This window comes from Cryptomeria japonica, chromosome 2, assembly GCF_030272615.1.
Source record: "Cryptomeria japonica chromosome 2, Sugi_1.0, whole genome shotgun sequence".
Lineage (NCBI taxonomy): Eukaryota > Viridiplantae > Streptophyta > Pinopsida > Cupressales > Cupressaceae > Cryptomeria > Cryptomeria japonica.
The window spans coordinates 410437507-410453116 of record NC_081406.1 but is presented as its reverse complement, the minus strand read 5'-3'; positions in this window follow the sequence as shown (position 1 = coordinate 410453116).

Genomic DNA, 15610 nt, shown 5'->3' with positions numbered 1-15610 from the left:
GATTGGAGAGAAGGTTATGGGTTGTGAATATTTTTCAATGACGATAATATATTATTTGTGTGCGGGAGAAAAAGTGACACTAAGCAAACATGCCCTAATCTCACTTTCAACCACACACTTGTGGAATACGAAAGAGCCTAGAGGTATCACACAATTGGCTACTTCTTCTTGAGGAAGAGAGAGCCACGAGCTACCTATTAGGATTTCTATTCCTTTGTTGTAATTGAAAGATAAAATGATGCAAGTTCAATTCCTAACCCCAAAATGCAAGTATGAACTAATGACAAGATTGCAGAATTGAACTTAAACAATGGAAAGCTGTAAATACAAGGACAAGACAAGAATGTAAATGTGTACCCAGTGTTAAAATCTGAGTGAAAATGTTCGGGACGGGGGCGTGGGCACCACTGTCCTGATTCTGCCCCTGAAACTGCTCCGAAAACTGTTGTTTTTGCACTCTGGAAAAGCTGTCAAAAATGCTGAAAATGCTGTCTGTCAGGAGGACCAGGGCGCCCAGCGCCCCTGTCCCAGGGACCAGGGCACCCAGCGCCCCTGTCCTGGTAGGACCAGGGCACTCCACGCCCCTGTCCTAGTCTTCTGGGCTGAAACTTGGTGTGTTGTTCTGTCTCTATCTGCTTCTCCCGGATTTGCAACTTGCGGCGTCGTCCGAATTCCGAAACCTGCACTTATATCTGAAAAGGTGTTTGGGCGGCTATATAGGGTTTTGCCTTAGTCAAACCCCCACTTCGGTGATTTCCACCTCCACGAATAGCCAAGTTGTATTGTAAAATGTATTGTGTGTGCAGACCTAGTGTGTGTGCAAGGTCCTTAAATGCAAGAAAGCAAACTAGAGCAACCTAGAAAGTAAACCCTAATTGCTTGTAAATGATAATGTAAATGCTCTAAATCAAGATGCAAAGTGATCTAAAGCATGAATAAAGGATATATTGAAGCTTATGCAAAGACATGAAAACAACATGAAATCATACCCAACCCTCAAGGGAGGAGTACAAGCCAATCTTCAGTCGGTAATCTCCTATTGTTCTTCAATGTCTTCCAAGCCCTAAAATGGATGAATGAAATTGATAAATGCTTGATAGAAGGATGTTGAATGTTGTTGAAGTCTTCAAAGATCTTCTCTTTCACTGCATATGAGGTCCTGAAAACCAAAAATTCCCCTCCTTTCAAATGAAGAAAGAGAGCTCTTATATATGAAACCCTAGGTCTTAATTTCGTCTTTTGGCCGACCTAGAGATTGAATATCCCGCCAATTTCTTGGGGTTAAGCTTTATTTTATGATTGGATCGCACTCCTAAAATTTTGGGAAAAATGTCCGAGACCATGTTGCACTCCGGGTGCCATGGTCCCGACAACTTTTCGCCAAATTTTCAGGGCCGTCGGATATGATGATTTTAGAGAGAATCCTGAAGTTACAGCTGATTTCGAGATGTTTTGACCCCCGAAATCAAGCCCCCAAGTTCAAAATAGGACCTAATTAGGGTTTTTGATTAAATGATGTATAGGAGGAATAAAATGAAAAGGGCACACTTTAATGAAAGGGCCCAACTTTATGATGTGGGAGATGATAAAATAGAACCCTAGACCTAATTAATTTAATTAATTAAGTGCTAAAGGGGAAATGCAATGCAAAATGCAAAATGCGCCAAGGCGGGTGCTAAACTAGGTGTGAAATTGTACCACCCTAGCAAGTGCATACAATTTACGATGCTACAATTTGATATCATACGTATAATGGAATTTCTCTCACAAAAACAAGTCATTGGCTTTATTGCAGGGTTATTATTCCAAAATTTGTCATAGTAAGGACATTAAAAGTTTTGGTGATATTTTTAATAATCATTAGTTGAGATCTTGGTCCGATCTTAGCATAAAGTTTGGTATTGCACAGTCACGTTGGAGGACTTATTTTCCTATCATATAAGCTTGTAAATTTATGCCCTCCCCTATCCACCTTAGCACCGACATTGAGATGGTTAGCAATGATAGGTGGTGTGATGGTTCTCTATTGTGTAAAGTGATTGCAAAACTAATCTATAGCTCTATGGTAGAAAAAGATGTCATGTTTAGACACCTCAATTCTTGTTGGAATCTAAGTACTAGTCCTACTCCATAGTCAAAAGCCTTTATCCACCTATGGTCTAGTATATTAGAGCCAAGAAATCCTTCTTTAAGTGGATTTTGTATTGAAGAAACTCCCTCTCTCCAATTCAAATATTAATATGGTCCTATGTATATATCCCCTAAGAGTGCTGATCATATCTTTTTTAATTACCTTTTCTCCAAACAAGTTTGGTTAATCTTCCTATCTAGTTAAACACTTGATTTTCAAATAAGAGTCAATGCATTTTTTATATTATTGTGGGTTGCATTAAAGGTCTTGGTAAGGCCTATAACTTGTTCTAGCTATTTTTTTTTGTTGGGATCTTATGGGTTTTTTGGAAGTCTAGGAATAATGAATGGTATCAAGGTTGGTTGAGGATACTTATGGAACCTTCTAGAAGACTCACTTTCAATATTGTTTCTATGCAAATCATTGCCTCTCTTGAGTCTCATAGAAATAGGTTTGAGACTCTATGGAATTATGGACACACGCCTTTTGATAAGTCTATATTCAAAAATAGTGTATGGGTTACCTCTAAGAAGAGCAATGAAGTGTTTTTGAAGGCACTCCTTGATTTTTTAGGAGACAAGGAGACTCCTTTTAAAGACCTACAAGATAGTAATAGAATACTTACTTTTTATGATATTTATTTTATTTTAGATAATGGGAGTCCCAAGACAATAAGTTCAGTTTTGGTTGAGATACTTATTTAGTGTTTAGTAATATAATTGCTTAATTAATAGTTGTTTGATCTAAGTGAACACTTGTCATGAGGAGAAATATTATATTTATATTTTTTGGGTTGGCTAGATGGTTTCAAGTAGTAGTATGATTTAGGTGCAATACATGTTGTAGGTTCAATGTGGGAGATAAGCTCAAGGCATATAGTAGTTTAGAGTGGGAGGAAATTTCAAGGCACTAAGAAATTTTAGGGCATGGTGTTCATTGTTATGTGAGTAACTATGACTTTTGACCATTCTTACTATCATCTTGATTCAATTACCATGATGCATATAATTTTGGGAGGTTCCTCCACTTCTATAGCCCTTGGTTGTTGTTGATACATTGCAAACTCATGCTCAGTCTTGTCAGTCTCATGGTGCATATCAATCTTTTTGTAGATCAATACTCAAAGGATATAGTTTATCTTTTATTTCAAACAACATTTTGATTGTTTCTTCAACCCTTGACCATTACTTTTGGATTCTTTAATCTAGAAGTAGATTGGGTATAATGTGATGTAGATGGATATATCAATTGCATTGCAATTTAATTGTAATATGTGTCTATGGTCTTTCTATTTACGCTTATTTTTGTGAATAAATGTACTCATTGAAATCATTTTGGTAATCCATTAGCAATTCAAAAAATACGGAAATAAGTAGAAGTGTCAATGGTTCTAGTGGTTCTTAAAACCAAAACAACCTTTGATAGGTTTGTACTACCATTCTAAGATTTGCTGAACATGTATTTTTTCAAGGTTGTTAAATTTTGATATTTTTCTTTTGGAATAATGGTAAGCATGTGCTCGATACTCTATTAGTAAATTCTAGAAAGTACAATTTTGACCAAGATGCACCATTAGTTCTCACAAACACCTACTCCACTAACATTGATGGTGAGGTTTCTCACAACTACTAGGATTAATTGTGATATCTTTCATTGATTTAGAGAACTCATTTTGTGTGTGATTTACCTACCACCATATATTTAAGGTTGTTGTTGTGTCTTAATTTAGGGTTTGGATTTATTGATTGTTTTCACTTGGTTCTCTCTAATTTTTTTGGATTGGGCAATATTGAGATATAGAAAATAATATTTAAGAATACTATCAAAAGGAAAATATTCAAATAAAAAAATGTTCAAAGAAGTTGTAAGGAGGTCGGATCATGTCAAGTTGTCAAGAGAATATTGTAATATCATTTTTTTTTTTGGTAGGTAATAGGCCGCAGCCGCAGTATTTTGAATTATTATTATTATTATTATTTTTATGTTTGATTAGATTGACCCTAGACCTTCCCCATTTTTTATGGAAGGCCAAGAGTCACAACTTAGAATTCATTTTAGATGTCCCTATTGGGAATTGAACTTGGGTCTCTACAGTGAGAACCCAATGTTTTAACCAATTAAACTCAACCCCTTGGACATTGTAATATCATTTTTTAGTTCCATGTGTCCATTATTTTATGGAAAGTTTTAGAAAGTTTTCTAATTTTATAATATTTTTTCCAAGACAATTGTTGTTGTGAATGTAAGTACTACTAGAGGAATATGATAATATTGTAAACCTATTGCAAGATTGGTAGAAATTCCTTTCATACTTGTATATATATTTGAGAAGTTCATTTATTGGTAACTGAGTAGACTAATAATGGTATATGAGGATGTATCTTGATGCATATATAAGTTACACTTTATTAATTTTTTTGTAATTTCTCCATATCAGCTATGACTCTATCATGATTGGTTAAGAATTGATCTCATTATATTTGTTTTAGTCACTCCTTTCAAATAAATACTAAAATATTTCTCATTTTGATTTCAATTTTGTGTGGTTTGTAATATCACTGCACACAGAAAATAGTACACATCACTTTATGTAAATCATGAAGCTCACCCTCACCTTTCACTTCCTACCAAGGTGTTATATCAACTCTGTAGAGTTTATTTAGTAGTTATTTTCTCTCAACCAAATGACCAACATTGGGATTTAACTACTATTTTGATTTATTTGTTTGATATTGCAACCTTTATGAATACCATTATAAGTATAATTTGAGCTCAAAGTGTAAGAGAGACAATCCACTCTCATAGAGTTGACCTTAAACTATTTGCTCTTATATTAATGAACTATTTTCACCCACTTGATGACAACCTTGAATTTGTCGGTGAAATTATATTTGTGGAAGTGGATCGGTGATTTTGGGAGCCAACAAGATCCAATAGATATTTATTGGAACAATTATCAATGGTGGCGAGATATGGTCAAATACGATATAAAAATAAGATGGATCAATATAATATGCAATAAATTAGGGGTCCAAACCTTCACCAATGGAATTGTGGGTTGCCTCATGGTGTAGGAGTACCTAGATGGCCATATGCTTCTTTTGGCCATGTTGAGTCATTTTAAGTTTCAAAGGCATGTCAAGATATAAGGTCATGAATGAACATTCTCATGTAATAAGGTACTTGAAGATCAATTTGTAATGTTTAAGTTCAATATGTGGTCCTACTAGGGTTGAAGTGTGTCCAAGGCATCAGATGAGGTATTTAATCATGTATGAAGGATATTTGGGACTAATTGGATGTATTCATGATTATTTGAAGTCATATAGGTCCCATTTTGGGTTTAAAGTTAAGCTGCAAAAAAATCTCAAAATTGACAATGTTGTCAATGTAAAATTTGTTGTAAAAAAAGTGCATTATAAAGTGGTTTGTTGGTAGTTCATGTTCAAAGGGTAGTTATGAAAATTTGAGGGCTGTAAAATTATTTAAATATCTTCATTTCCATAGCCAAGGGCTGGTTGGATCATGTATTGAGGCATAAGCAATAAAATTTCAACGTTTACCCTACACTTTTCTTGTTTTTGGGGTGTAGTAGTCTCATACCAAACCATTTTCACTATGAAATACTTATTGGGTAAATATGAAACATATTGGAATTTAAATATCAATGAGTACCTAAATTTTTGGCTTTGATTTTATTCATTTTCACTTTGTTTTGAGCAAGTTATCATAAATTTTGTAAAATTAGTCACAAACCCTTGCTAGGGTAACCAGTGACATAAAAATATGTAATTTTTGGTCATCCCATCATCAAATAATAATTAAAATGTATGTTATGACCATTTTAAATTTCTATTTTTAGTTTGTCTTCCTTTCAGGGTGCCACATACAAGTTTGCACGTGCCAAAGGGTGACACAAATCTGAATTGTGTGTCTCAGTCTGATTTTCTTAGTGAAATTAATGTGTTAGAGTGGTGGATATGTAAAATATGAATCTCCAAGGGTTGGTGATTGTTTGGTATAATTTAAGGGGTTATTTCATACCTTTATAAAGTCTTTGAGGCCATTGATTGGTCAAAAATCCCATCATTTTTATGATTGTCCTAAAACTAGGTATATTGTTGTCCTAGTGAAGTAGTAACCTGAGATTTTGTAAATATGATGCAAAGAAATGTTTTGGTGAGTTAAAGAAACTTTGGAAATGGTTTTGGGGGTCCTTAGAACCTATGAAGATGATAGAAGCCTTGGTGAGAGTATTTAACTCAAATTATTATGACTGTCCTAAACAAAGTTGTGGCTGCCACAGCGAACCAGTGATATAGCAACAAGTTTTCTTTATGGTCTTTAGGGTGGATGTGAGGGTGAAGGATGGTGATTTTACTATGTTGAAGAGTATATTCTAGGGTTTCTTTAATTCCATTTGGTTGGTGAATATCTATTTGTCATTTTGAGTTATTCTTATGGACAAGTTGGGGTACTAATAGGAGTTGGTCTTGTGTGAGTAGGGTTTAAAGGTTTGGTGTGATCTAGGGGTTGGAGAGACTCATATTGGCCTTGAACAAGTTTTTTTATCCCAATATAATTAATTCCAATGGTTGTACAAGGATTGGGAGGCATGAGTATACTTTTGGGGTGTTTAAGCCTATTGAGTGCCTATTAGCCTTGTGAGGGCTCTTGAGAGTTTGTGAAGAGTTGACACCTATTTGAATAGGTCAGTTTGGAGAAAGATATCCCTAGTTTGTTGTGTTTGTTTGATGCTTTGCATCAAAGTAGTATAAGAGCTAGTGAGTATATCTCTTGTGGGAGATTGGTAAAAAAATTCTTGAGGAATATTAACGGTTGTGGGGTCAAGATGCCTCCTAAGCATATTGGTACTACTAGAGAGTTGCAAGAGTTGAGAGAGAAGAATACTAGGTTGCAAGAGTTCTACAATGCTGTGTTGGCAAGGCTTGAAGCCTTGGAGTCAAATCATAGAAGAAATGTTGACATGGGAGATGTGAGTGATTAGGAGGAAAAAGAATATTCCCAAGAGGCAGAGGAGGAAGATAAAATAGATCCTAAAGAGAAGCAGGCAATCAGGTTATTAAAGGCAGTGAGAAGTGACCAAAATAAGGTAAGGGTTGATTTACCTATGTATGGTGGGAATCTCAATAAGGAGGAACTGTTAGATTGGATTGCAGCCATGGATACCTACTTTGAAAGTGAATATGTACCTGATGATCAAATGGTCAAGGTGGAAAAGACCAACTAAAGGGACATGCAATTTGATGGTGGAATTATGAACAAGATGAGAGGAGAAAGAGGGGAAAGGCCAAGATAACATCTTGGGATAGGATGGTTGCAATACTAAAAGGTAAATTCCTTCCTAGAGATTATGAAGTTCAATTGTTTAAGAAATTGCAATGTTTAAAATAAAAGGATTTAGATGTGAAGACATACACTAATGAGTCTTATAAGTTAAGCATAAGGGTAGGAAGAGATAAAGATGAAGTTGAAAAAGTGACTAGATACCTTGGTGGCCTTAGGTTTAACATACAAGATGAATTGGTTGTTGCTAACCCAAGAACTATGGAAGAATATTTTCAATTGGCTATCAGGGTAGAGGAGAAGATAAAAAGAAGGCAAGATAAGTCTAATAGGGGAAGAGATAGCAATACAAGAGGAATGGGATCCTTTTCTACAAGAAAGCAACCATATGAGGAACAAGAAGAAGCAAGTAAGGGTAAGGAGTAAAGTGTTGATGCAAGAGGTGGCTTTAGGGGTACAAGAGGTAGATTCAAAGGAGGTAAAAACTCAAGTACCTTTTCAAGTGGATGTTATAATTTCCAAGAGTTTGGACACCCATCATTTAAGTGTCCGGAAAGGAAAGGATCTAGATCAAGTGGTGGTGAAAGGAGGAGTGAGAAGAGAGTACAACTAGTCCAAGAGGAAGGAGATGAATGTTATGAACTAGAAGGACAACTAAGAGGGGGGGGGTGAATCAGTTGTCAATGAATTTCATCCCAATTATAACTTAATCAAACTTAATACTTAATATCGGTAAACCAAACTTAATGTCGGTTAATAGATTAGTAGTTAATATCAATACTGGTGAAACTTAATGCATGAAACAGAAAGAGAAACAACATCCACAACACATAACACAGATATTTTGATGTGGAAACCCTGTAAGGGCCTATAAGGGGAAAAACCATGGTGGGAAACCTTACCCACAATCAGATGATACTACTACAGATAGTATGTGTATACAAATGAGGTCTGTACATGCAGAAAGGCCAACCACCTAGAGAACACTGTTCAAATGGGAGTCACAATGACTACAACAGGATGGTTAAATCCTAGAATAATGTACTGCTCAAAATAGTATCTCCAATGATGGATTCGGTACCAGTTAAGCTCTGATAAACACCTTCAAACCTTCCTTGAACCTTCTCTATGGTCTGCTCATATGATCTTCAATATTCACACATACCATGTTACAATACCATACCATAACCATATCATATGTTTATCTCATAAATGAGATCTTACATATATACAAAACCTAAGACCAAATGTGTAGGTTGGCTCACTAAGAATATTACAATTAAATCAATTGAAAATAAGTCTAGATGTGATACAACATGTTAGCTCACTACATTTACAACAATATCCAATCAATAAATCATCTCCATAATGTGTCATGTTGATCTGGAATAGATAACGCATACTGGTCCATAACCTAGACCAATCTGCCGGTAACAACAAATATGTCAACCCGATTAGACCAATAACCAAAAAACCAAAACCAAGTATCCAAATCATTTCTTCAACATAATCAAGTGATCTCTAGATGATAACAAGTCATCATCTATGCCGGTGAGCCATATAACATGCCAGTGAGCATATACTAGTGACTATGCATAAGTCACTGACCTTGCCGGTGAAGACAATGTGTCAGTTCAATAGTAAACCAATATAACCATAGTGCCAAATCAAAAATGTAGATGTCCAGAAGGATAAGTGTTGACATCAATGACAAAACCAATACAACACATCCATAATACCAACAATCTCCCCCTTTGGCATTTATGGCAACACTAGATAGAAAAACATCTAAGTGCCAAAACAGAATGCCAAAAACCAACAATCTCTAGAATAGATCAATACCAGAAATCAAAATCAAAATACAAAGAGTATATATCTCTCCCCCAATGAATAATCTCTCCAAAAGAATAATGTTTTTCCATAGATATCTCTTCCCCTTTGACATCAAATGCCAAAGCAATTAAGAATAAATACCAGAACATACAACCAACTACTCCCCTTGAAAAGTAGCTCTCCTCCATCAAAGCTGGAAAAATATTTCTCTGTTAGTTCCTATCAGTTTGATGCCAATCTCCAATCATCTAAGTCTTTATCGGTGAGGGTATTACCCCAAGCTGCTCTCTAAGATATTCAAAGGTTTCCTTAGGCAAAGGCTTTGTAAAGATATCTGTAATCCACTCTTTAGTATTCACATAAACCAATTTTACTTCTTTTGCTTCAACATTCTCTTTCAGAAAATTATATTTGATAGAAACATGCTTAGTCTTAGAGTGAAATATCAGATTCTTTGATATATCAATTGCTGCTAAATTATCACAATAAATGATTATCAGTTCTTTTCATTTTACCTTTATGTCCTTCAACATTTGCTTTATCCATAATATGTGAGTACAATTAGCTACTGCTGCAACATATTCTGATCCTGCTGTTGATAATGATGTACAACTCTGCTTCTTACTTATCCATGAAATCAATCTGCTACCAAGAAAGAATGCACCGCCAGTGGTACTCTTTCTGTCATATACATCTCTTGCCCAATTTTCATTGGTGTATGCACATAAATCAAAATTTTCATCTTTAGGATACCATAAACCAAGATTTGTTGTGCCTTGTAGATACCGGAAAATCCTTTTTACTGTTGATTCATGATTTTCTTTAGGATTACTTTGAAACCTTGAAACAATACATACTGCATTCATTGTATCAGGTCTTGTTTATGTTAAATATAGTAAACCTCCTGTTGAACACTATGTTTGAAATAAAAAAAATCTTCCCATAGGCTTGAAAACTAAAAGGTTATCGGCCAAGATATTGTATCGAGCATCTCAAAAGGAATTTCACCGAAAGGATACTTTCATCGAAATAGAGCATGACGTGTAAAGCACTACGCAGAAGTGTTTTCGGCAGAATATCACTGTCGATAAATAAAGGAAGCCGCTCATCGATAATCCAGTTTCATCGAAAAATGAAAAGCAAAAAGTAAAAAGTGATTTCAAAGAAATACAACTGCCAAAGAAATTCATAAAGCATTCATCGAAATGCAAATCTCATCGATAACATTATGTCGAACAAGAACAAAGGTGTTTTATCGATAAAGAAGATATCGAAGGAAAAAGACTTTCGAGGAGCTTGCATGAACTTTCACCGAAGAACAGGACTCATCGAAATATGATTTCGATGAAACTTGTGAATAACTTATCGAAAGAAAGTTCATCGAGGAAAATATGATTTCGATGAGTCTTGAAAATGGTTTTTCGACATGGGCTATTCACCGAAAAAAGTGATATCGAGGAAAGTGAGCTTTCGATGAAAGATCAAAACATTCGGCCGAAGACGAGGGTTTCATCGAAAACTTGACTTACGATCATTTTGGTCGAACTGTACTTCCCGCGAAAGAGTTAAAGGCCCAAGTGAAGAATGTCACATCTGCAATTGAGTTTAAACATTTGAATAACCATTGTAGACACAGAGACATTAACTGTGCACAAGTTGCCCATGCAATTACAGCCGAACTGATCAAATCTTCATAAGAACCAAATTGATGCCAAAAGATTGACAATTGCGAGGAATTTGCTGAGGTTCGTGAACGACAATCTGAAGAGCTAGACATTTCTCCAAGTAAGTGTGATTTCTCATATTTACTGAAGCTATGGAATCTTCTTCTTCTTCTAAAAAGAGTAGAAAAGGGAAAGAATTAAATCCTGAGGAGAAACCCAAAAGGCAGAAAAAGGAAGGTAGAGCTTTGACTCAGGATTTGCTAGACCAGTGCCCGACATCCAGCGTGAGGTCTAAGAAGATCAAGAGTGAAGAAGAAGGATTGGAGGATAGATTTGAAAATCTGGGAGACATATGGACCGAAATCAGGGGACATGAATTGTTCCTATTTAGTTACAAAAGAAGGGATGCTCCTGAGCCCATAAGTAATCTATGGAAGAAAAACCTAGGGAAATTGGTAGTCCCAAATGTGTTTGTGGATGTTGAACTAATGAAAGTCCTGGTAGATTGCTATAATCCAAGAACCAAAACCATATGCGACTACCGAGGAAATCCCTTGGTGGTGATTAACAAACAGACTATTGATATGGTGTTTGATCTAGACTGGGAAGTAGAGGAGAAAATCGATATGCAGAAACTGTCGCAGGAATTCTTTAGCTTGGAAAACATCTACAGGACATGGAGATTACCTATTCACCGGCCGAAAGTGGGTGGGTCCTTTGTTTCCTTCGGGAAAGATGACAAGGTGCCATTTGATGTCAACCATTTCCATCCATATTTTAAGTATACATATTATGGTGCAGCTAAAGTATTAGGTTTAGAAGCTCATCCTCTCATGGATATTGGGGTTATGGTTCTGTGTGCTGATTTACAATCAAAAGACCCTATGTCATTTGATTATGCCACTTATGTTGCAGATGCCCTAAATCATGGGTTGGAGAAGTTAAAAGGGGACCTTGTGAATATCCATTTTTCATTGTACTCTTTATTGATGCATATTATTCTTTATTGTGGACAAGAAATCAATTTCTGGTCAGATGATTTCTGCATCAGAGCTTATGATAAGAATGGTTTGAAAAAACCAGTTTAGTTATGGGTTTCTGCATGGGATCAGAGATTCATGAACAACCAGTACTGGCACTTTTAGGAATATTTTGTGAAACCCCTTAGTGCGGCCTTTGGGCAACATAGAGATTATACTCTGTCCCCTGAAATTAAGAGATTTCTTAGGCCAAAAGACTTCTCTCCGAAGTCATAGATTGATCACAATTGGGGTGATTGGTATTGCCACAATAATCATACAGAAATCAGGGTATTTGGGTATGAAGGAAGGCCACACATGCTTCCAATTACAGTACCAAATAGGGTGGCTAGCCTGGAGATTGTGAGACAACTATCTACTGTCAGTGCCAAACATCTTACGGATTTTGGCAAACAGTCCATCGTTCCAGGTTTATTGGTTTTTTCTGATTTTATTGTTAAGAGTTCAAAAAGTTACCATCTACTTCAAAAGAAATTAAAATACTATGGCATGACTCTGGGTGAACCTAGAGAGAACTTTGATCCTGAGGGATATATAAGAGCTGCCAGGGCATCACAAAAACTAAAGGTTGGAATACATGTGGCCAAAATGCCAGATGACTTGATCAAGAACCTTGAAAGAGAGGAAGCCAGGGTTTTGAGAGAAAGGAGTGAAATGACTTGGGAGGCTTTCAAATGGAAAAGGGCAAGGGGGATGGTGGATGGAGATTTACTTGGAAACCTCCAAGACCCTCTGGAAATAGCCAAAAGGCTACTCCAACATGAAGTAGAAATCATGCATAGAGTGCCCCCACAATTCCTTCATTTTATCAACACTAAAAAGGATAGTCAACCATTGGCTCACATGTCACCAAAATCAACTACTAGTAGTATCCCTGCTGATTCTCCTAGAGAAGATTATCCTCCTGGTTTTGAAACAGAGGTGAATATGGACACTGGTGACATTAACATTAAAGATGTTGTTGATATAAGGATGACAGAGCATGAAGATTTTGTTGCTGACGATGGATTCGCCTCTTCGAGGGAATTCCTTTCATTCTTGTACCAGTATAAAGGGGCACATGTGAAACGAAGCATGGCTGGAAGACTAGAAGAGGAACAGATGAAAAGACTGGAGGAAGAAATTGATACCCTCATGAAAGAGATGACCCCTGAGAAAGGGAGAAGATTATTAAAAGAGGCTGGTATTATCATCTTTTTTGGTTGGGACATAAATTCAGCACTTCTGTTTGACGGATTCTTGAAGAAGCAAGACTTGAATCAACAGGTGTTGCCTCAGGAGATAGACAAATTATTCCTAGGCTCTGGATATGATCCTGATAAAAAGGCTCTCCTACAGTGGGCGTTATATCCAAAGGGAAAAAGGCCTATTATTGTTGATATCGAAGAAACGTTTGGACACCTCATGGTTCATCAGGTTGGAAAGACTGACCCTAGGGTCACTGCTAAATTAAACTTGGATGTTGCCAGATTAAATTTGGACCAGACAGAATTTTTGGTCAGGGAAAACATCACTTATAAGGGGTTGTATGAAAAATCTAAAGAGGAGAATCAAAAGTTGCAAGTAAAAATATTGCAACTTGAGACGAGGACTCCCATAAATGAATATACCTCATATCCCACAGGACGTAGCTTGGATGATGTTTCTGATGCTCTGTACTGGAAGTATCAAGCAGATAAGGCTACCAAACAGTCAAATAGTATCGAGCAAAAGATGGATAAAATGGTTAATGATATCATCGGACACCGATTCAACACCATGCTTTCACATGTTGAACAATATTGGAAGGTGTACACTGGAACTATAAAGGCATTAAGAGAGCATGAGAGATTAAAAGCACGATTGCACGGAGTACTAAACAATGTTGATATGATGACGCCAGAGGAGAAGGCTGAAGGGACTGCGTACATGGAAAATCATGTTAAACTTGAAGATGTGCTGAGAAGAGATCTTAAGGAATTGGATGATGGGAGACCTATTGGAATGCCCTCGGTCTATAAAGAAGGAGATGTAATAGCTCTGGAGGATTTGTGGAATGAGCTTGTCAGCGTCAAGGATTGGGCTTTATCAAAAATGGATTGAAGCAAAGACATGGCCCCTACCATCAACCAGATGATATTCGAATACCTGTCACAAGGAGAAGAATTGAAGAAACAGAGTGCTAAAATCAAAACCTTCAAAGATGATGACTATATTCATCATTTAGGAATTCTTAATCTCTTTTTGCTTAAATTTGTTAAGAACATTCAAACTAACGATTAGCATTTTGAAAAGACATGTCTTTTCATGAATAACTTTCGTTCTCATATATATATGAGAATGGTTTTTGTAATATAAAGGGATACATAATAGGAAGATGGCGATGTATGATAGCCTGTAAGTTTTACAAACTTCGATAGAATACATGCTATGAACTGTTGTTTTTTTCTTTGCGTATGTGTTGTGGATTGTTTCACTTTGTTCTAGCAATCGTCTGTGATATTATCTAAAGTGATAAGGTTATTCATATTCTTGAAATCAAATTTGTGCTTCATGTTATAAGGTTGAAACAAAAGTTTTGCTTGCGAATTGTAATTGTTCCTCGTAGTACTTCATTGATTGGTCCCTTAAAGGTAGGGTTAAATTCATTCAATCAACGTATGATATAAGCATTCAATTGATATCAAAAGAAATAATAACCGACAGGTCCATAAAGGGGTGGATTAAAAAACTGTCTCACAGGCTCGCATGATAAGTCCTAAAGAAAGTATAATGACTCTGTAGCCCAAACAACAAAGAAGGCACTGGTTAATTTCAGATTACACTTATCACTATATTCATCATATGTTATTTTAAAGCAACAGAAGTAATTAGAAAACATAGATCGAATAGCTTCTACAACAACAATCTTGAACTCATCTGCTATATCTCCATTCTAGGAACCTATGCCATTCTGAAGACTAGGAGATATCAGATTAAGACAATAAATCTGCTATAAAAAGCACTGGTTATTAGAAATAGTCGGTGAATAGGTATACCCGCCTAGGTCTTCCAGAGCCTGAAGTGAGAGAGTTAACATCTTAACAGGTTTGGTCTATAAGTTGGCCAAGTCAATTGGAGGTTTTGATCATAGGAGTTGGCATTTCCTTAGAACCTATCCAATCTGTTGATTTGAGACCCAACAGATTGGCGACTCTGCTGGGGAGAATTATTAAGACTCTGTTGTGGGATAGAACTCAGAAGAAAGAAATAACTTATGTCGTCTAGGAAAGAGGTGGTGACTCTGAATTAAGAATATCAATGCACGAAATGAGATCAGTCACGAAAGGACAATCTTTATCCCAGTTAGATTTCTCTCAACGAAAGAGCAAAGACAAAGAATCCATGAATGAATCCATGAGAGAAAGGTACAGTCAGTATAAATATGAAAGCAACCAACATTCACCTTTAAGAGAACATGATAGAGCAACTACTTCAAGCCCAGTGAATGAGGATTTGGTTGCAGCATATAAAGCTCAGAAGGGGCGATGTCAAATTCCCCCTGGTTTCAAAAATCACGAAGCATGATCCAGACAAAACACACCACTTTCATCAGGATCAGGTATGGCGGATCCTGCGGATAGATTTACAGATTTAACTAAACAAATGATGGAGGC